At 42.1% G+C, this 23,375-nt stretch overlaps 1 long non-coding RNA gene across 3 annotated transcripts in view; it reads left to right on the top strand.

The window, feature by feature from the left end:
• The first annotated feature begins 2,284 nt into the window (after positions 1-2,284).
• The window catches only part of LOC120885318 (uncharacterized), a 72,695-nt gene continuing 51,604 nt past the window's right edge, over positions 2,285-23,375 (top strand). For all 3 annotated transcript variants that reach the window (XR_013433161.1, XR_013433160.1, XR_013433162.1), the window contains exons 1-2: positions 2,285-2,539; positions 21,914-22,297. This is a non-coding gene — a long non-coding RNA (uncharacterized LOC120885318). The remainder of the gene's footprint in view (positions 2,540-21,913; positions 22,298-23,375) is intronic.

Here is a 23,375-nt window from a genome sequence, read left to right on the forward strand (position 1 = left end):
TCTGTTTCTACAATCCACAGGCACCTCCAAGTGGTCACAGAACATTACTGCAAATTTAAATAAAATTCATCCTCACCACTCCATTAACAGAAAGAAGTTGATCTCCTCATTTAAGGTCCTGAGGGCTCTGAAAAGAGGCCTGATGGAAGGGCCCCATCCTTCTTCCAGGTGAGAACACACAGAAGATGTCATCCATGGGGACAGCACTCACCAGACACCGAATCCCCTGGCCAGTTGATCCGAGATGTCTGGCCTCCAGAACTATGTGGAATTATTTCTGTCAGCCCTGAATGACCCAGTCTGAGCATTTTGTCACAGGCTGAGTAGATTAAGACAATACCATGCAAATATCGCAAACGTTACCTGATGTGAACTTTCTATTGTACATGTGCTCATAAAAGGTTATTTTAAAAAGCAAAATGAGGATCCTCCTAATATTGAATTTATATTTGTTGGAAGATAGATGAGTTTGTGGTCTTGGGGTTTGTACTCCAGTAAAGCAGCCTGCTGATGCTCAGTCTTTTACATAACATGTCTCTCACATACACACACACACACACACACACACACACACACACACACATACACACACTTAAAAAAGAGTGAGACTTTGGCGTTCTATCATCCAGCCTAGATCTAAGCACTGAGAGTCTGTCCTGATTGTTTCTCGGGCGTATGAAAGCGAGCTTTCTGTCTTGGCTGCAGGCGATCCTTCTTTTGCTTCTGTGTTTCGGCTTCTTGGCTCACTCACATTCCTGTCCCTAGGTATGGTTTGCACATGGAAGGCACATACAGCCATGTTGTGGTGGGGCTTCAGGAGATCCTCCGTCAGGCCACTTCACTGGTTTATGCGTGGGAGGAGCAGTGGTTGGCAGGAGTGCAGCCCTGGGGTGCAAGGCATTTCTACCCCTGCTGTGGCCAGGAGCAGGGATGCGCCCCTCGCATCCTGGAGTTCTGCCCTTCCTGACCAGTGCTTGTAAGCAAAGCGGGTTCTTCTCAGGTGCACGTGCCTCATGAGGACAGGGGTTTTCTCAGAACCACCAAGAAAGCCTGTCAGTGGGCAGTGGGTTCCTGTGGCCAAGGGGGAGGAAGGCGGTAAGGCCACATTCAGGGACATCAGTGAGCAGGTGTGGGTGAGTTAGTGCGGGGTCCGCAGCACCTCCAGTACTGCCTGACAGGTTGAAACTGAGAACCCTGTGGATCACCTGTCGCCACTATTCCTAGTGCACTTACACCAGGATAGGAGGCTCTGCTGTGTCTCAGCCATATTTTTTTACAATATTTATGATTTAATTATTTGCTTTAAAGGCATGTGTCTTTTTCAGGATGAAGAAATGGACACTGTTTTCTTAGGCTATTTTCAGTTGGAATTACCTATTTCATGTGACAACCCTGTACAGGGGGCATTAGTGGTATTTTGGCTTCTTGGCAGTTTTTAACACTTTGGCTATCATGCCATTTCCAGCCTTAGGACAACAACTCCCTACACTAGAACTCAGATAACTGATCTACAAAAATGGGACCGAGCAACTCTAAATCCAGAAATGAGCTAGCAGAGGACAGAGTCTCTACCTAGAATCATTTTTGCTGGCCCCAGTGGTGGAAGTGGCTTTGGCTTTGGGGGTGACAGGGTCGGCATGAGGGGATCCTTGAACAACAGGAATGTCGACAGTTTGCTCTTTGGGCCTGGTGTGTACTGTGTTGGGCATTCTCTGGAGCTCGTTGTTGAACTGCATCTCGGTATCCTTTGAATTCCTTTTCCATGTGATTAGCCAGAATCGGCTGCTATCACTTACCAACAAGTCCCCAAAGGAGATCAGTTAGCAATTAGCCTAAGAAACATCTCGTTAGGGTAAACAGACTGCCGCAGTCTGGCTGGGCACAATTCAGGAGCCACTTGTCAAAAGAAACTAACTTTATTTTTAGAATTACAAACGCCAAACAAAACAGCTCCTCAGGGAAAAAAACCTCAGAGCCCAACTGCCACCACCGGCTTCCAGAAGCCTCTCCCCCCCACACCAGCCTCTCAACCTCCCACAATCCTCCTGCTCTTGAGGCCGATTGGCTGGGTTGCGTGGGCAGAGCCAAAGAAGTCCCCCAATGAGCAGCTCCGTGGAGGAGCCAATCAGTTAGATGTTGCTGGGGCCGCTGTGAGCCAATCATCAGCTGGCAGTCTGAAGGGCAGGGAAACAGCCCAATGAACATCACCGCAGAGGAGCCAATCAGCTAGATGTTGCTGGGGCCACTGTGAGCCAATCATCAGCCAGCAGCTGGAAGTTTGCTGGCAGCCGGAAGTTTGCTGGCAGATAGAAGTTTGCTGGGGCCCCTTTGGCTGTGGCTCTCAACAACAGACTACATATGTCTAGCTGTGTTTTAATGACAGGGGCCAAGGGCAGGATCTGAGCTCAAAACCTGAATGATGTCATTTCCAGGAAGACATTGAAAGGTAGAACCATAAATGAAGAGTGAAGACCAGATTAAAGGTGGACTTTTGGGTGGACCCAGAGTCCACACTTGGGAGCGCCAGCTCCAGGATGAGGTGAGGCACAGTGAGCAGCCTGGGAAGCCAGGAGGTTCCATTCTTGATTGAGAGACAAGGCACAACCTGTGATCACTGTCTCGGCATTGGGAACTTTAATCTTTCCTTATCTTTCCTGAATTCCCACTTCCCTTTGTCATAATTCCAAGATCGAAAATCTTAAAATAGGTTCAAACAATCACATTTTTGTTGACTGTATATGAAGTAACTAAACCAAAACTACTTTTGTTGTTTTTAGGGTTATTTACTGGCATCCATAGTTCCACTTAGTATTTAAAGAGTGATGCTAGTTTATCATTGTTTATTGACCATGTGCCCAAGAAAGCAGTTAGAATGAAAAAAAACTGCTTCTAGAATCTGTGGACCTCTGCTCATTGTTTGCCTTTCCTGAGCTCTATATAGTGGATCTATAATCTAAAGTATTGTTTAAATTTTCTTATTGAAAAATAATGCAAACAGCTGGATGTGGTGATACATGCCTGTATCCCAGCAATTTGGAAGCCTGGGGCAGGAGGATTGCAATTTTGAGACCAGCGTCAGCAACTTATCAGGGCCCTAAGGAACTTAGCAAGACCCTGTCTCAAAAAATAAAAAGGGCTGAGGATGCAGCTCAGTGGCAAAGTTCCCTGAATTCAGTCCCCAGTATTAGAAAAAAGAAAAAATAATATGTATAATAATGGGTCTCAGGTCTATTTTAAGCTTATGTCTCACAGTAATTTCAAGTGAAACGAGAGGAACCTAAATGCATTTTCTAGGAATCTTGACTTTTTACTTTTTCTCAACTTGACCTCAGAATCAAAGTCGGAGGGCCCTGTGGTCCATCATTGCCTATTTTCCTCCAGACAGTTGTCAGCCTTAATCTCCTGGCCAGCTCTGTGACTTGATTTCAAGGTTACCTTTTAACATCTGGCAACAACTACTGAGAATCACTTCTTTTCATTCCTGTTGGTGAAGTAACTTCTCGGGTTTGAGCTTTACCTTCTCTGGTTTCTGTTCTTCACACGTGGCTCAAACAGCACCCAGGTGAGAGAATGCTCTGGGAAGCTCAAACCCTCTCTCACTAGCTGCTCGACAGCTGCAGACTCGGGCTGTTTTCCTCCTTTAGGCTGAAAGAGTAAATCAGACCCCTCTCCTCAGACCAGGAGGTGCTGGCCCTGATGTGCAGCTCCTCTGCAGGCCTTAGTTTGTTTGAATGCTGTGGCTCTCAGTGAAGTACCTCCACGGGCTTTCCAGAGCAGGGTTCTTCAAGGCACTTTGAATAATGTGTAACAGGATATTTGCACATATTTTAAACTGGTTTTGTGTGAAGTCATACCACCTTAGCCAGTGGTAGAGAGAGGGGGAAAAAAAAACAAAACCTTATCAGACTTAATTCAACCTTGTGGTACTATTTGAGGAACAAATTAAAATTTGTTTAATTTGTTTTTATTTAGATGAATAACTGCCCAGTAAAATGCAAAGGGTGTACTGCACTTCCATCATCAATCCACGTTCAAAACCAGACAGCAGGAATCATTATAAAGCCTTTTGACATTTTAGGCTATAAATAAATCCTGATTTTAAAGTTTACTTTTTCTTAGAGTACTGTTAATTGTGTAAAGTTTGGGTTGATGAGTCTAAATAATGTATAGAATGAAATGTCCATCATTTACCAAACACTTTATAATCTAAACTGCATCTGTATATCATTTGAGATGGCACATTATGATAAGTGCATAGTATTTAAGGCACATGCCTTCAATTAAGCCTTAGGCATAAGTTCTTTGTTAGGAGGGATGGTATTTGACTAAAATATACTTGAGACAAGCCAGAGGTTACAGAAGAAAGAAAGTGACTTTAAAAGGTATTGGGTGTGTGGGAGTATATACATATAAACTCTTAGGTATTTAAGATGTTCAAAATTCTAACAGAGTATTGATTTAGTAGTAGATTGACCTGTGTCATGTCAATAACTCTGGAACTTACATTTTAAATACCATGTTAGTATGCTCAAGGATATAGTTATTATAGAACATTACTATTTAATAGCAGAAAATTAGAGCACCTTGCTTAATAAATTCTAGGGTGCACTTATTTTTACATCTAAATGAAGATGCATCTTGTGGTTGGTGATATTTTATAATGAGTGAAAGCATTTTTGTCATTTTTTCCTTAGTGCATTTTGAAACAAAAGATTTATTTTGCATTGATGAAATCTGTTCCGTGAAATACTGTATAGCAAATGGGAAGTTACTAGACCCTTTACTAGTAATCAAAGTATCTAGCTGAAGGTACTAGTTAGAAAGTTCTACAGCATTTTGAGGAATGTTTTACCCAGCTTTGTTTTATTCTAGGAAGTGGTGATGGTCTATCTAAATGAGAAGGAAGAAGTTAGTGTTAACTATGTAGGCATAAATAAAAGTCTTGATAAGTTTTAGCATTTTCTTCCCATAAAATTTTTAGAGAAATGAATCCATGAATGTTGGATGGTGTCAGAGCTTGTTAGCAGGCTGAGGTTGGTTTTCTGCAGATGATTTTAGACTGGAACAATGTTGCATTTTATTTAGTAAATGGAATGAAAACATGCAAAGGTTATTGAAGCATGACATGAATAGGAGAAATTGGAGGCATCAAGAGAATACAAGAATTAAATTAGTTGTGGAAAGTTTGGTCAAGCACACCAATAGCTCTATGGTATGTTGAACTGAAGAGTTATTTATGTAAAAAATTGGGGCTTGGCACTCACCCAAAAAGAGAAATAAACTCTGTGTAGCACACATAGATTATGTCGAGGAGATATTGTTCTTGAAAGATTTAACATTACCCTGGGGTATGCAGTGTAAATGTTGAGAAATAATTTTTCTGTTACACACTGGAGAAAGTCATTAAAAATGGGTTAGGAAAGAGATCTGAGACAATTTAAAAGATGTTGAAATTATTTGATTGGACAGAAAATTCAAATGATCAGGACTTCCAAGGAGAAGAGGTGCCAGTTCTTCATTTCTGTTGAGGTGGAGTTAGAACAAGGGGGTGCTCAGCAGAGTGGAAAGGATGCAAGCCGGCTGCCAGACCAGATCCAGGAAGAAAAAGAGCATTTCTCCTGAGAAATTGTCAGTGCAACCTGTGGTTGGACCTGGTAATAGCTGCACACACTCATTTAATTAATGCACATCGAATGTCGTCAGTAGAAATGTCCAGTGTTAAATGTTGTTTCCTTTTGAATACAAGAAACTAAAACCCAGGCCTCGAGATCTGTGCCCCACTACTTCTGTGACTCTTCTGCATATAGGTAGTAGGTGGACACTTCTTGAGAGCTGGAAAGCCAGTGTCAGCCTTCCCAGTGGAACACTGTACCAAGAGGACATATGCAAAGCTGGAATGGTGTGGCTCTACAGAGTTATTCACCCTGTGATGTCAGTTAATTCGACCTTCATACCTAAGTGTCTTCTGAATATTCCTTAAGAAATGTCAAGAGAAGCGAGATGCATTTAGTAATGCTACTCATATTTTCTTTGTCATTATTTATGGTGTATTATGTATACAATGTAATCCATCAGCCAACTTTAATTTCATAAGCTATTTATCATGTTTAAAGAGTGCCTTTCTTATTTTAAATATTTATGGAAGTCTTTGGGAAAAATACATTAAAATGGCAGATGGGGGTCATTTAAAATATGTCCTTGATGGAAGGCAAGGGACTCTCTTGTGAATTTATAGTCTGCTTTCAAAGAAAGTTCACACTGTCTGATAACCCAAGGAGGCAAGAATCCCACCAATTCCCAGCACTGTGGTTTCAAATCCCATGACTGCAAACAATCTTCATGCTTCGGCGCCTCCCATTTTGAAATTGTTTGCAAGGGCAGTGAAGAATGGTAAACAAAAACATTGACAGTTGTATTGCCTATTAATAATTCAAGTCCAGTACTCTTCTTTTGCATTAATATTACTTTTTAATCGATTTTCCACTGCACTAGTATAGCTATGTGGAAAATGAAAATGTTTGACCTATGTTGGACAGGAATATGTGTTGTAGGCTCTAGAATTTTGGACTGTGAAAGATATTTGAATAATTGCATCCTGGATTTTTTAAAATCAGAGATGTGCTTTTTTGCTTTACTATTTCCTCTTTGCCTTGGTAACTGGTAGGCCTGAATCCAGGGATAAGAGTTATTCTCCCCTGACCCTGGGGTGGTTTCATAGTATAAATTCAGAAGAACTATACATCCTAATTACATTATATTTTCTTTAATAGTCATCTTGACCTTAATATAAATTTTTTTGTTAATTTTTATTAAAATCTTAGAAGATATTAATTGAACTATCATCTATTGGTAGTTGGTTCTTTCTTTTTTTTTTTAGAGAATTTTTAATATTTATTTTTCAGTTCTCGGCAGACACAACATCTTTGTTGGTATGTGGTGCTGAGGATTGAACCCGGGTCGCACGCATACCAGGCAAGTGCGCTACCGCTTGAGCCACATCCCCAGCCCCAGTTGGTTCTTTCTTAACCAGTCTTAACTCTGTTTTGCAAAGTGAATAGCTTGTGTTTGATGTAAAAGGGGAATAGTTTGTTTCTGAAGATCTTATTTAGTTTTCATTAGCTATGTTATTAATGTTTGGTGAGAGCTTTGAAAGTCTCAGGCCAGGGAGATTATGTAATACTTAAGACCTATGCCAGTCAATACTGGCCATCCTTGCCCGATAGAGAATTATGTTACAGTCATGCAGAAGGAGTGCGTGGGAGCCCTAGGCAGCTGGGAGGAAATAGTGTCTTGCAAATGATCCTTCAACATTCATGAAACGGGCATGTGAAGAAATTCAGTATGCCTTTGTTTTAAAAAATGTTTCATTAGGCACAGTGATCATAGCATCCCATTGGAACATACAATCCAGGAGTTTTCTACAGATTGTTCTCTGTGGATCCATGAGTCACTTGAAGTATAAAGCCATGTGTTACATGGGGCTTGTTTTCAGAAGTGGACCCATTCCTTATGTCCGTGTCAATGAATCTTGAACCCAGAAACCTTGAGTAGATAGCCTGGTCTACACTCCTTGGTTTTCAGATGAAGAAACCAAGATCTGACAAAATCAGATATTTTATTTAAAGTGTGGCAATACTGGAAAAGCTCCAATTAAAATCATTTTCCCTCCAGAGACTGTCTCTGAGATGTCTGAAATTCTTCTATAAATCAGATGCTGAGAACCCAGAATAGGTGGGGGGCAGGGGAATACCTTTTTCATACAGAAATCTGTTCAACTCAAATTATGCTTGAACTTGAGTCCTGATTCATATTATCTTGGGATATTGTTTTGAGTTGCATCTGAGCTTGAGGATGATATCAGTAAAGCCGATGTGTCAATATTCATGACATCTTCTAATGAAAATACACTGACCCCAGTCTTAGCGCTGTGAAGTAGGAGTGAGCCTCTCCTTCCAGCTGTTGTTAGTTCCTGGCAGTTCCTCCATGTGGCGGGTTCCCAGTGGTGGCAAAAATCCCCACTCAAAGGTCTAAGCTGAGTGGGTATCTTCCCTGGGCAGATGGTGGCAACAGATGACTTTAATGTATGCAGCCATTTGTCAGCTGGGTTTTCTTTGGGGAAAAGCCAGGTCTTCCCTGAGGAGGGGGCATGTAAAGATACTGCCCCATTCTTCCTCTGGTACAGTCTCACCTGGGAGCCAATGAGAGCATCTCCTGTATGGCGCAGGGTAACAGAAAATGAAAAGGAGAACAGAAGTGGTGCCCCAGGGGCTGCGGGCGGAAGGCGAGATGGTGGAAGGGGCGGGGACGAGACTTCCTGTCTGGGCCTTGTGTGTTTTCATGTTACTAGCAGGAACATTTGCTTTATATTTAGCTTTTTCTTTCACATTCATGATCATCAAGTTAGGCATTATTATTGTTTTGAGGCCGCCAGAGAGCAGGCCAATGTATTATTTTTAAGTTTTGCTAGATGACATCTGAAGATTTTCCACCTGTCCACCTCTAGGGCTACTAGCAGATGTGTCCACCCACTGGCCAGGGGCCCTGATAACCCCCTTTAGGGCTCATCAGCCAAGCCAAGACTCGAGTCAACACCTCCTCCCCTTTTATTCACAGAATACAAAGGGAAAAGGCTCCAAGCCTTTGTACATTGTTTTTTAAAGGGTATCAGTTTCTGATTTATGACTCCAGGGTTTGTTTAAATACTCTAAAACTGTGTTCTCTTATTAGTTTTAAATTATTTTCATAAAGTTGGTTTACAGGGTAATTTCTTTATCAAGTTGATTTGCATTTTCTGGAGGAAAAGTGTAAGTACTTTCTGAACTTCTCTCTTGATAACAAAAACTACCAAGAGAAACTGCATTCAAACAAACAAAAATCTAATTTTGTAAACATTTAATGACTTTAAAAAGATTCAAACCACACTAATGAAAGCTATTTAAGAGAAGTCAGTTGAAGTGGTTTTCAGCATTTATTTCATTGCTTTTTTAACTCCTTGACTGTTAACACCATAAATGTGAATTTGAGAAAAATTAACTTTTTTTTGAACTCTATAAAAAGTATTTTTTTCTTTTAATTAACTTTATTGTTTTTCAAGCCCTGCACCCAGCTCTATTTCTGTGCTTGGGTAGTTCCCATTTGCAGACAGGACAATTTCTGCCTATAGGTCTGAACAGGCTATGCCATAATTATCCCTTTTATTGTAACTTTACTGTCTAAGAAGTAGTTTTCTTCTCCAAATTGCAATTCCAGAGTAACCCAAATGCCTTAGTAAACAAATTGTCATTTCCTATTTCCAAAAGCAATGATCCCGGGTCCTGCTAAGAAGACCCATGTTGTGACCTGGAAGGGATTCTTATCCCCTCCCCGTTCTTTGGTATCTTACAGACTAAGGACAGTGGCTGACATTTGTTGTTTACATGAGTGATCTCATGTAACCTTTACATCCACTTCTCCACGTGGGGTATTACCATTACTGTCATATCACAGGTGGGAAGACCTAAGTCCAGGTAGTCAGGGCTGCGTAGGCTACTGAGCTGGTAAGTGTTCAGGCCAGAACACCCACCCCCATCCCCATGCAAATTCTAAAGCCTATTCTACCCTGAATCACCATTCCACAGGACATATAGGAATGTGCATTCCTTCCCATCTGTGAGGTGTTTCCTAGTTACAGTTCACCCTTGAAGTCACTTCCCCTGGGAGAGGGACTGTAAGACCCTTGGCCTTGTGTGGGTACCAGGCGCTGTGCTGTGTTGTTGACTTGCAGACTTTTGGGCAGTGAAGGACAATCATCCAGTACCACTGTGCCCATAACAGACACATTCACAGGGTGTATTAGTGTGTGCTCTTCACTGCCTGAGAGAGGTAGAACCAGGAGTCGCCCTCCACATAGAACTACACCATTGCTGGTAAGCACCCTGCCAGCACGCTACCAAAGGGAGTAAAAAGTGCAAGGACATTCTCTTTTTACATGTGGGTGTCATTTGTCTCTGTGACTCTGATTACCTCTAAAACATGATTTCCTTAACCATAGTAATACTGGGGAAAACTTTAAGTGCTTTTTGTAACAGTGAAGTATTTGAGTGTCTCCCTCGCTTCTGCCCCCTTTGCTTTCCTTCCTTTAGTGACAGTAGTAATAAAGCTCTAGAGTCACTGTGCTAAGAGCTAGGTGACCTGCAGTGGGAAGAAAAAATGACCTTTACCTGAGGGGACTTGATATTTTTTTGAACAACAACTGTTTATTGCTTGCTTTAAAGTTATAAATGGAGTAAAATTCATAAAATCCTCAGTGGATTGATCTTACAATATAGATCATCTCCATTTATGTATTTTGCATCTCAAACATCGGGGTTTTTCTGCCTCTGCTTTAGTGCCCACCCATAACCATAATACGTGGCATCATGTACTTCTCTCTCCAATTACTTCTTCCAAATGTAGTAGAAAACATCATGGTGACATGTGAACCAGTTCCAAGCCATAGCAATGGAGGGTCAATAATGGGGAAAATGAATTCATAGTATGAAAGTTAAATATATTCAAGGAAGGAATTTTGAAAGGTTTTGAAAGGAATTACATTTTTTTAGGGTTTCCATGACTATAATTAAGTTGTTGTATACTCTCTCATGAGCCCCAAACTGCTCTGTCAAGATGTGGTTGTCAGGATCACAATCACCCCAGATGCCTCCCACCGTGGCCTACTCAATCTTGCCCCCCAAACCCCCATCTGAACTTTTTAACACGCTCTCTACAAGGAGCACCCGACCCATTTCCTGTCATTTTTATTTATATTTAAGTAAGTAGAAAGAAACTTTGCGTAAAAGAGGAACTGGAGAGGGTTCCTGATGACCTGTGAGCCCTGAGGAAAGCCTCCTTGGAGTCCCTGAGTTGAACTGGCACAGGCCACCTGCCCCAAAATCTGCCTTCCTGAACAGAAGAGAGGTCTTCAGTGGATCTGAACTAGGCCGAAGCTAGATTCCCCTCATACCAAGTTCTGGAGTCCCGAAGTTCATTTTAGAGAAATGAATTTTCCAACCAATCTCCAAAAAACGTTTCCTGAAAGAAAGACGTTGGAAGGCATTTTCAACTTAGTTCCAGTGAGAGCACGTTTTCTGATGGATTCATGTGGTCCACACCGGCCTCTCCTGGGGAACCCCCCAACAGTATTGTTACATCCTGGCCATGCGCCAGACCTCGATGTTGTTTGTTTTATTGAAGTTAATTGTGTTACTGCATTCAGCAGTCAGAGGAGATGGTTAGTATTTTCCCCCAGGTCCAATAAGTGACTTGCCTGGGGACCTGAGTTAATGAGCAGAGGAGCTAGGAACCACACCCTGCTTGGCTGGATTTCAAAGCTTTTTGCTTGAGGTGGGGCTTGGGAAGGAAGACAGTTATTATATTCTGAATCTCAAAAAATTCACCCCAGGAAGCCCCCATCTTTGCAAAATCAGCAGCAGAGTAGCATGGACTAAGAGGACTTTTCTTCTGCCATCCTAAAGAAAGAGGGCCACCTTCTTTGTGAATGTGATTGTCCACCTCCTGCAGGAGCATACTGTACCCTTGGCTTCAGGGCAAAAAGATACTTGTTTGGGTTTCAAAGATCTTTCCTTCTGATTCTTATAGGACTAGAGTATACCAAGGTAAAGTTTATGTTGAGAGTTATTTAGCCAAATAAGTGACATTATGAGTTTGAAAGCTGGTGGTAGTTGACTTAAAAAGGATGAGGTAGTCATGAACTGAAACCAGAGGCCTAAAATTAAGAATGTCTGTGACTGTAACTTTAGCACATTTGCCTGAATGTTATAATATGTTCACTGTAAAGTCTAGAAGCCTTATAAATATATGACTGGCAGTTGCCTCAGGCAGAAATCTTTTACTGATGCAATGAGATAAAAGTAATTAAGCTACATGTAGACTGATGGGTAATTAAATCCATGTGAAGCATTTTGTAACTAATTGCCATGTTCTAATCACAGATTGCTTTCTATTTGTGAAGGTAAGTGTGTGTAATTGCACAGTCCTTATTTTCTTTAATCTGAAATCATCCCAGTTGGGTGAATATTTTTAAGCACTCAGAATCTTAGACTGTTCGGTACATTGCTGGTATAAGGGTAATTTGCATATTTTGTAACTTGAGGGCCTTTTTAGAGAAAAATAGCTCTGGTGTCCCTGACAGCAATTCTGTGGTCAATAGCAAATTCTACAATTCAGGCTATTTTATTTGATTTGGTTAATGTGTGAAATACCAGTAACATTCCAGGAATTACTTGGACTATGGCCTTGATCCCAGAGGGTAGACAGAGATCAGGAACAGGAGGTAGACTCCCTCCCTTGACCTAGGGGGTGAGGCCAATGAGTACTTGGGAGGGTCCAGGAGAGCAGCACGCTGAGAGCATTCTTCAAATCAGAGGACTGGAGTGGATTTCATCTCTTGGTGGAGGAGTGGAGTTAGATGGAGACACCTGTTCAGACTTGAGCGTTTTTGATACAGTTGCCTCTGCTGCTGTGTGAGGTGCTAGGGACTGAACCCAAGGCCTCCAGCATGCCAGGCAAGCACTCTACCCTGGAGCTACATCCCAGACCTCTTCCATACATCTCTACATACATCCTAATGGTTCTGTTTCTCTGGAGAACACTGACAATATGGAAGGAAAAAAGGAATGACTGTGATATGCCCCTGCATTATTTGACTTGCTTAAATACTTATTTATTTATGTATTTTTTTTGTACCAGGGATTGAATTCAGGGGCACTTAACCACTGAGACATAGTCCCTGCCCCCCCTTTTATATATTTTGTTAGAGACTGGGTCTTGCTGAGTTGCTTAAGGCCTTGATAAGTTTCTGAGGTTGGCTTTGAACTTGTGATCCTCCTGCCTCAGCCTCCTGAGTCACTGAGATTTCAGGAGTGCACAACCATGCCTTGTTAAACATTTATTTTTTAAGCAAAAAATAAATTTCAATAAGGTTTAAAAAATATGTAAAGTAATCCAGGTGTGGGTGGCATACATCTCTAATCCCAGTGGCTCAGAAGGCTGATACAGGAGGACTGCAAGTTCAAGGTCAGCCTCAGCAACCCAGCAAGGCCATAAGCATCTTAGTGAGATCCTGTCTCAAAATAAAAAGTAAAAAAAGGAACCAGGCACAGTGATGCACACCTGTAATCCCAGTGGCTCAGAAGGCTGAGGCAGGAGGATTGAAAATTCAAAGCCAGCCTCAGCAACAATGAGGCACTAAATAACCCAGTGAGACCCCGTCTCTAAATAAAATACAAAATAGGGCTGAGGTTATGGCTCAGGGGTAGATTGCCCCTGAGTTCAATCCCCAGTAGCACCCACCCCCCGCCAAAAAAAAGAAATGTATAAAAAGGGCTGGGATATAGCTATATAGTAAAGCACCCCTGGGTTAAATTCCCAGTGATTCCCTCTCTACCCATGTAGAGTGATGTCATCATGGGACTTTATCCATCTTGATCTTCCAGGAATGTGAGTAGCTCCCTAGCCCTGCTCATAACCCTTCAATAATGATTCCTCACTCACCCTCTCCTCCACCAGCCACTTCCTTCACTGCACCATAGTCCAGCTAGGTCATAGGTAGCACTTCCTGAATTCATGTACTGGGCCAATGTTATGTTTCACAGTTTCCTTCTGCTGTCTTCTCCCAGGCAGAAGCTTCCAGAGTGAACAATAATCATTATCATCTCTGACAATCTGTGAAGATTAGCTCTAAGGGGAAAAATAGAAAAATTGCATGTGCAAGTTATATTATGTGTCTTATTTTTAAAGCCATGATGAACTCCTTGAGCACTGTAGCACACTGCTATTTACCAAAGGCCATTATTAGGAATGCCAGTTTGCATGGTGCGTATTTGTGTCTTTAAGATGATAGTACATTCTGACCTGTCTGGTCTCTGAACTCCAGAGTGCTCTTTTGCCTCAATATTTTAATTTCTTCTTGTCTCCAGATCAAGCAAAACAATGACAGAGGGCTACTGTCTTCTTCTACCGGAGCCACAGGGTGTCCTAGAAGGGTTTTGCTTGTGGATGGCCCTCTGTGGAGACTGCCGGGGCTCTGGCTTGCAGGAAAGGCTGAGCACTCAGTTTGGAGGAGGGCTCAGGTAGTGCATCAGGCTCCCTTGAGGGGCCCTCTGGAAGACTTTCTGATCCCTCCAAGGAATCACAGTGGATAGAGGAGCACTGTGGGGTCAGGAGTCTGATTGGCTACACAGGGGGGATTTGGCACTAGATCACCTTCTGATGAAGCACCCTTTTTATCCCAGATTGGCAAGCACCAGAAGGCACTTTGGATTACAATAAGAATTTCAAGCCCTTTTTGGGTGGTTCCTAGTAATTGTTAAGTTCTGGGGAAGGGGTGGATGCTATACCTATTAAAGCTATTCTGTTCACATTGCCAACCCAGGAGTGGGGTTTCTCCTCACTCAGAGGTGGGGTTCCCATGCACGAGCTCTCCTAGACATCTATATTCTTCCCTCTTTCACCTTAGCCACCGATCAGAAATTTGGCTCCAGTTTATTTCAGGAAAGGGTGCCTGGCCCTTCTCTGGCCTTGCTAGGCTTCTCTTCCAAGTGTCATGGTCCCCTCTCACTTCCCATTTCCTCTCTTTAGATCCAGGCCAACTCTTGTCTTGCCCACTCCTTAGCCTCTAGCTCAGGATGGTGAGGAAGATTCCCTGGGGGGCTCAGGCTCAGCCTCCTGTGTGTTCTGCCTGCCCCAGGCCAACCATCATCCCTCCTCTCAAGGGAATGTTTTGAGGGAGAAGGCAGAGGTTTTGAACTCTAAGGAAGCTCCCAGGTGCTAGGGTTAGGCTTGGTCCCTTACACTTTGAAGCATATTTCATGCAAATGAAAGTGCAGGAGGAACACACTTACATCAGATAAATTAGACTTTAACTCACCAGCTATAAAAAAACACAAAGACGATCATTGTCTAGTCATAAAGGAGCCAGTACAGCCACAGGACATGACAATTTTAAGTACTCATGCACCCAACATCAGAGCACCTAAACATATAAAGCAAACACTCACAGATCTAAAGGGAAAGCGAGGGCAACGTGAGAACAGTGGATTCCAACACCCTACCTTCCACAATGGACTGGCCATCCAGATGGAAGGTAACAGATACATGAAGTTACACTGCACTCCAGGCACTTATAAGAGGGCCTTCAAGCTAAGCTGTTACCCTTGTAGTCTTATCACTGATGGGGGGTGGGTGGAGGAAGGCACCATCTCAAAGATGTGTAACCACAGTTCCCTGCCACCACAGTGTCACCCACTGTGGGCTGTGGCCAGTGGCTACTCTGGTCTCCAGTTTAAGACATGAATGGCAGGGACTTTCCAGCGTGTCTGTCTCTACTTCATGGGAGTTGGTCCTGGCAGGAGATTAAGAGGCAGTACCAAGACCTTGCTGTCAGATCCTAGTTCAAAGAGTACATCGAGCTTGCCTGCTCTGTGCTCTGAGCCCTAGCAACCCCCCTGCAGTCAAAAGCAGATGGACCTGAATATCAAAAAGTGGGTTTGTAACATTAATGATGTATTACATCCTTTTCTTATATCAGATCACTCCCAAATGATTATCATGAAGTGAATCTCACATCCTTTCTTCATTCTTTATCTTATCCATTGGGAAAAGGTAAAAGGTTGGCATCATACACACACAAGCTCTGGGGCTATATCTGACTCCTAAGCATGTCAGGCTTTATGGTTTGAGGTTTGACCTCCACACCTGCACATTAGCATCAGCCCTTGCTCTCTGACATTCTGACCTCCTGAGGCCAGAAATTCTGCTGGTCGGAAAATCATACCCGAGACTCATTGATGTAGATGAACATTCTACCACAGAGAGTTGAACTGGCATAAAAATTGTTTGATGTTTTATCTGTGGTTGAACTAGAAAATGCCCTTTAATATATTTAGTCTGAATTGCTGCATCGCTGAGGGTGACTGGCATGATGTTGGGAGCCAGCGACCGCACCCTGAATATGGCGCTGGTCTCTGCTTTTTCTTCGTTAGCGGTTAGAGTTGTTAGAAGTAAACAACTCCTTGTAAGGCTGTGGGGCTGGGCTCTGGCCTGCTTCCGCTGCGCTGTACCTATTAGATTTTTCCATGTGGTGCTAGTTCATTGGCGGGGCTGGGTACTTAAGGTAGGGCAGACCAACCGCTCGCTCTCTTGTTCCTGTTTTCTCATCATGATTCAAAGGTCCTGAGTAACTACTGAAAGAAGAATCCTGTGTCGTGTTTCCTTTGCCGGCGAGGGGTCGCGACAGCATGATTAGGCATGAACAGGTTGGCCTGTTCTGTCAAGATCATCTCATACCAAGGACCACAATCAGTCCTTTTGCTAGAAGCCATTCTGAAGAGGCACACCTTTTACCTGAGCAAATCTAGAAATCACAGCTTTGTTTTGGTTTTTCAAGTACTGGGTATTGATCCCAGGGGCACACTACCAATGAACTACTTTACAGCACTTTAAAAATCTTTTTATTATGAGAGATGATCTTGCTAAGTTTTCCAGGCTGGCCTCTCACCCATGTTCCTCCAGCCTCAGCCTCCTGAGAAACTGGGACCATGCATAGGTGTGCGTACTGCATCCGGCTAGAAATTATAACTTAAATGAGCACTCAGACACTAGCAGAATTTGACAATAGACCTATGTTAAGAGACTTTGATGTTATAGTCAAATATATTCTAAAGTGCTTTGATTGGGTGGTTTTATTTCTGAAAAAAATCTAGTCCAAGAGCCAACAATACAAACAGCCATGTATGTAGCAAGATGATCACAGCATCACCCAACAAAGCAAAAAAGTAAAAGCAAACCGTTGATTAATGTAAGATGTCAGTAATAGCTAATACTGGGTGCAGGATACACTGAAAATCTGCACTGTTACCTCAACTTTGCTGTAAACATGAAACTCTTCTAAACTGAAGTTTGTGAAAGGATGGCCCAACACACATTGGTAGGCTGTTGTGCAATAATCAGAAATGACATTTTTAGAGGTTGTAATAATGTGGAAAAGCATTAAGCCAAGTGAAAAAAGAAGGATGTAAAATTATGCAACTCTGAAAACAATGTGTACCTAAGATAGCCTCCAGGATGGCTGTGGACCCTCTCCCTAGTGAAGCTACTGCAACTGTGGCAAATTATTTAAAACAACCACTTGAAATATCTGGAAATTGTCCTCAGATGTACAATGAATGAAAAAACCCATTGAATCAAGAAAATCTACTAAGGCATAATAAGAACAATGAGACTCTGGCATTCATCCTCAGCCTGATTCTCCCTTGTCTTCCTTGCTGACACCTGCTGCATTGTGACAGGGGCTCCATTCTGGGTGGGTGCAGCCAAGACAGAGATCCCTTCCTGGACTTCCAGCTGAGGACTGCTGCATTCCCAGCGTAGGGGCAGGCCACAGCACTTCTCCCCACCTGGACCACAGCCCAGCCCAGGCAGTAGTGATGCTGAATTCTGGCCAGGGGGAGAGCATCCAGGAAAACAAAGTCTCTGAAGCTCTGCCCAAGGGAACTGACTTCATCAGGACAGAGTGTGGTGAGAGTCAAGTCTGCAGGCACTGAGAAGGCTTGGAGATTTGGGTGGCCAGCAATTAAGAGGACACTCATCACTTCACAAGAACAGGCTAGACCACAGTCCAGCTAGGTATTCACCAGGAGAGCCAGAGCAAAAGGGTCATCTTAGTGTCACACCTCAAAAACTTGTCTCAAAACCACCCTGCAAAGACACATGAATTTAATTGCTCCAGGGCATTGCCAAAAACAGATGAGCAGTCATCTGGCCATTAGTAGAAATTAACAGTTGGAAGTGAGACCTGCAGAGAGACTCAGCAAGGAGAGTCCAGAGGAAGCTCAGCCCAGGGGATCGCTTGAGCCAGGGTTTGGAGATCTGCCCTGCTGTCTTCCCTAGGCACGGTTTGTGTGCCCCAGGCTGTAATTACTGAGCATCAACATCAGAGGCCGCACACTAAGAGAAACTGTTTCCACTACCATGGTCCAGCTAAATTATAAAATAAATAAACAGGAAATCGAGGCCCAGGGAAGAATAAATGAAGGCACTCAGCATATAGAGTTACTGTGATACATAAATGAACATGATCAATTTTTAACAAGAAACTACCATAGAAGAGGGTCAAAGAAGCAGGAGAGTGTCATCCATGCATAGCAGTATTAGAAGCAGGTGACAGAAACTGCTCATGAGAGGCCCCAGATGTCAAATTAGCAAAGACTAAAGCAGTGTTATACATGTGTAACTAAAGCAAACTCCACTTAAGGAAGTAAGGGAAGGTATGAAGAAAATGTGTCATTGAAGAGAGAATACCAACAGAGACAGGAAGGGGAAAAATGAATCCAATGAAAATTTGTAAGAAGTACAATAACTAAAATAAAAAAAAAATCATTGTAGGAACACAATGGTGGATTTGAACTTGCACAAGAAAGAATCTGTGAATCTGAACACAAATTGACAGTTCACATAATCTCCCAGAGAGAGAAGAAATAGTGTCAGAGAATGGGGACACCATTAAGTGCACCACGTGATGAGAGGGCCTGAAAGGAGAATGGGAAAGAAGCTGGAAAAATATTGGAAGAAATAATGGCAGAAAACTTCCCAGATTTGAGGAAAACCATTCATCTCAATGACACCCAGTAGGACCTGTGCAAAGAGAGCCCCAGCAGACCCATCAGAATTAAACCACTGAAAAACAAAGAAGAGCGCAGAAACCAGCAGGAGAAAAGCTGCTCATATTCACCAGAACTAGAAGCTCTCGCTCCCAGGAGGCAGTGAATGACATGCTCAAATAGAAACATGGTCAGCTTCACATCTGAGACACAGCCAAATGAAGGTGGGCTGTCCACAAATATCCTAGACCCAGAGGTTGTGTGGCTGGCAGACCTGCCTGACAAGAGCTGCTAAAGAAATTCCCTCCAGCTGAAAGCAAATGACCCAACACAGCAATTCAAGTCCACAGAAAAAAAGAAAGAATCTGACAAAGGCAATTATGTAATTAGAAAAGACACTCTAAAAGTGTATTTTCCTTTCTTCTCTTAATTTATTTAAAAAAGCAATTGCATAGAACAATATATAATTGTATTGTTGAACCTACAACATACAAAAATGTAATTAGCAGGGTGAGGTTGCGCACGCCTGTCATCACAACAATTTGGGAGACTGAGGTGGGATGGCAAATTCCAGGCCAGGCCTGGCAGCATAGTGGAGACCCTGTCTCAAAAAAAAAAAAATAGAAAGGTCTGAGATGTTGCTCAGTGGTAGAACACCCCTGGGTTCAATCCCTAGGATGCCAAAAAGAAAAAAAAAAAGAAGGAAAAAAATTATTCGACAGCACAAAGGGAGCACGCAGTAGCAAAGCTGTTGTAGGAGTAAGAAACCCCATCAGATCGAATCTCACATCCACAGGAGCAGATGAGGAGAACCTCCAATGGTGAATAAGGAGTTCAATATAATGACTCTAAAAATATTTGTTCTTATTTATTCTATCATCCTCATTGACAGACAAAGTTGTGTGACAGTTATGGAAATTGTTAACTTTGTAACATTGACAGATATAATATGTGATGTTTACTGTGTTGGCGGGGGACTTTGGTCATTGAGCAACTTGAATAACCCTGCCCTTTGGCCTTGTACTTCCAGAACCCACTGGCACCCTGACAGGTGTTGGCTGAGTAGGACCCTGGAGCGGTCTCTCTGGGAATAGAATTAAATGTTTATAATTCTAACAGGAAGTATCATCCAGCGGGGTGACCTTCCTGGAAGGAATTAGGCAAACAGGGAATGAAGTGAAGTGGGAAGGATGGCCTGAGTTCAGGGGGTACAGCGTGCTTGGATGCTGGATGGACTCATGCGGTGGAAAGCCCAGGGCTGGTCCTCGCTGCCTTTCAGAGGAGTCCCACAGCTTGATGTGGGTAGGGAGGGGACTCTATGTGCTGCAGCCCACCTTGCCAACATCAGGGTCGCGTGAGACAATGACAAGAGCTCAGTGCCTTCACCAAGAGCAGAACCAACAAGGGCACAGCAAGCAAACCCTCTGCGCCTGCCCACCAGCCCTGGTACGTGCCCTGGTACATGTAGGGAGGCCCACAGGGAGCAGTCCTGGTGCAGCAGATGCCATAGCAGCAGCACCAGCAGCTGCAGCAGCAGCAGCAGCACAGAGGCCCTACATGTGTGGCAGGGGCTTCCTTGAGGTTTCACCTCCATCGTCGTGAAACTGCCCCAGAGCCTCTGGTGTCCGTTCATGAGAGTGATTTTGTAACCTCCCCCATGGCTTGCCCTCTAGAATACCTGCTGATAAAACAGAAGGAACTTGAGGTGCAGTCGCAGAGTAGAGCCCGCTGCTTCCTCCTATTTATATGTGTGCATTCACAAACAGTGCTTCTAATCATTTTCAATCATCATGCTCCCCCAGACCTGATTTTCAAGGAACTTAGTTATTTTAGGCTGAGATATCTACGACAGTGTATTTGGTAGAATAACTCTGTCCAGTCAATCATTGTGCTTTACACTACAGAAAACACCCCTGAATGCTGGAACCAAATTCCAGTTGCTACAGAGTTTGGTTGATTGTTGTATAAGTGCCTGTACCCCATGGTACATGCAAGAAGGCAGTGCTGATTTTGTCATTCTTTTCAGTGACATTTCTGTTATTGTGGATATGTAATTTTACTTTCAAACCACAACTAACTAGAAGTTGGAAAGAAGTAGTTAGGTCTTGGATCTCAAATAATTACTAGATCCAATACAGATTGAAAATTGAGTTTTCACAAAAATAACACTATTCCATTTTTCTTCTGGAGGGTTCTGTTGTGCTCAAATTTTCCTTGTTATAGATCTAAACTACCATTGACGTTGCTCAAAATTTGTTTTATAGCTATCAACTATAATGTTCGTAATCTTCAGTTTTATTTCCAACCTCAACAGTAGTAAATAGTTTTATTTTAGGAAGTTGGTTTTTCTCAATTATCATTTGAATGTACACTGATATATTTGTAATCATGGTGGAATTCTTCAGATCACTATCGAGCTGCAAGTTCATGATTCACATTCATTATTCAAAAAATATATATGTGGATCTCTGTCATGGGCTTAATGTGTAATCAAAATGGAGAGCATTCTATCTGTGAATGTCAAAAGCCCAGTATGCATTGTTATCTGCCATAGATATTTTGTGAAATTTGCACAAGTCCAGCTTAATGGGACTTCCACTCTTTCTTCATTTACAGAATTTTAATTAGAGAAAACATCTGCCCTCCCAAGAATGAAGGAAGGAAGGAGGCTGGGATGAAGGGAGAAAATAGGAAATAGCAAATAACTAAATGCTGTTTTCAATAAGTTGCTTAAAATGAGATGGACTAGCTCTGAGTTCTGTTTTAGGGTTGTTGTCATAAGATCACATGAAGGAATAGCTGTTAGGTTTCTTGGGGATTTTTTTAAAATTAAATGATCTTGAACTGATCTAATTTGGGCCCCTCAATGGTCAGATTTTCTTTTTATTCTTGCAAAATGGAGTAATGTCCCTGATATGACTTTTTCTGCTCACACATAGAGCCTGAACTTTTTGTTAAACTTATAAATAACTATTTTCTCTCATCCATAGAAGAAAGAATGGAATGGTTTAGAAAGCAGAAAAGGAATGTTGAAAAAGTATCTCAGTCAGTAATAATGAAATCCCAAGTAATTTGTTCTTGTCCTTTTCTGACATATGGGTTCTGTTTTCTACCAATGGATTCAGGAACTGCACTTTCCATCATGGGTAAACAGAGCTCTTCCAGGTTTCAATTCTGTATTCTGTCAAGCTTACCCTAGAAAGTAGGATTACATTTTACAGATATCATGAGGCTTCTGCTTAGGCTGGACTACATCTAACACACTTCTGCTTTCACAGGTATTATCTGAAAAACAACATGGAGATAGAAGTGCTTTGTTCAGATGAGGATGCTCAGGAGTTGTTCCTAGAGGGTCAAGTTTCCCTTCTTCAGCTCAGTACTGTGGAAGTTGCCACCCAGCTCTCCATGTGAAGTTTTGAACTCTTCTGCAACATCGAGCCTACTGAATATATAGAGGACTTATTTAAACTTAAGTCACAATCCAGCTGTCACAACCTGAAGAAATTTGTAAAAGTCATTAACCAGGAGACATTTTGGGTGGCATCTGAAATTCTTTGAGAGACAAACCAGCTGAAGAGGATGAAGCTCATTAAGAATTTTATCAAGATAGCATTGCACCTTAGGGAATGCAAGAATTTTAACTCAATGTTTGCAATCATCAGGTAAGAGCACATATCAGTCTTCAGATTCAGTTTATGTTACAGATTAGAAATCATCTCCCTCTGGGGATATCATATGATTTTATAAGACATGATAGTTTATAAATGACTGAGGTTTTTAATACCATTCTGGTAATCTAGATTGTCATTGACTCTCAGTGAACAGTTATTTTATCTGATTCTTAATCCTTACCTTCAAGAACCTCCCATATGTTGATTTGGAGATTGGACATTTGAAATCCATCACATTTTATTTTTTTTTATCTTGGACTGTGTGAAAACTATTTGAGCTGCTGGGAACATCAATTAACCTCCTTTTAAAATAATAATAACACAAGGAATTATCAAGATTATTTGATATGATGTATGTGAAATTCCATTGGAGAGCATGGAGCTGCATCACAATAAATGTTAATTTTCCTCCCCTTTAAGTGCTTAGATCAAACCTAGTAGAAATTGCAAATGAAAAAAATAGTTATTTTAATGTTAAATATGACTGTAAAGTTAATCATTTTTATCTGATGGGAGTTTGATCATGGTGTCATGACTATTGTGTCTTTTGTTTTAATTTCTTACTGGAGAGCATTTTCCTACTCTGTTTTATTAAATGCTTGCTGTGAGCCAAACACTGTTCTAATTGGAGGAAAAGCAACAAAACTTGTATTCTAGAGGTTTTGCTGATGGTTTGCTACTCAGCTTTCATTGTTGTAACAATGTTGCTAAGAAGCTTTTTATACAGAGGAAAGGTTTATATTGCCTCACAGTTTCCGAGGTTTCAGGTGGTGGTCATTTGCCTCTGTTGCCTTTTAGCCTGTGTTGGGGAAAACAGGTGCATGTGGTGGAATAAAGCTACTTACCTCATGCCTCAGACAGGAAAAAGAGATAAAGAAAGAATTCAGGGTCCCAGCATCAAATTTTAGATATATTTCAGTGACCTAAGACGTCTCTCTAATCCCTCCTCTTAAAGACACCCTCTATCAACTTCCAATAGCACTATGGAGGAGGGGCTGAGCTCATACTCACAGACCTTTGAGGACTTGTGGGACCTACACTCTAGCAGATAATAAACAGATCAGGGGAG

The sequence above is a fragment of the Ictidomys tridecemlineatus genome, unplaced genomic scaffold (genome assembly GCF_052094955.1).
Source record: "Ictidomys tridecemlineatus isolate mIctTri1 unplaced genomic scaffold, mIctTri1.hap1 Scaffold_42, whole genome shotgun sequence".
Taxonomy (NCBI): domain Eukaryota; kingdom Metazoa; phylum Chordata; class Mammalia; order Rodentia; family Sciuridae; genus Ictidomys; species Ictidomys tridecemlineatus.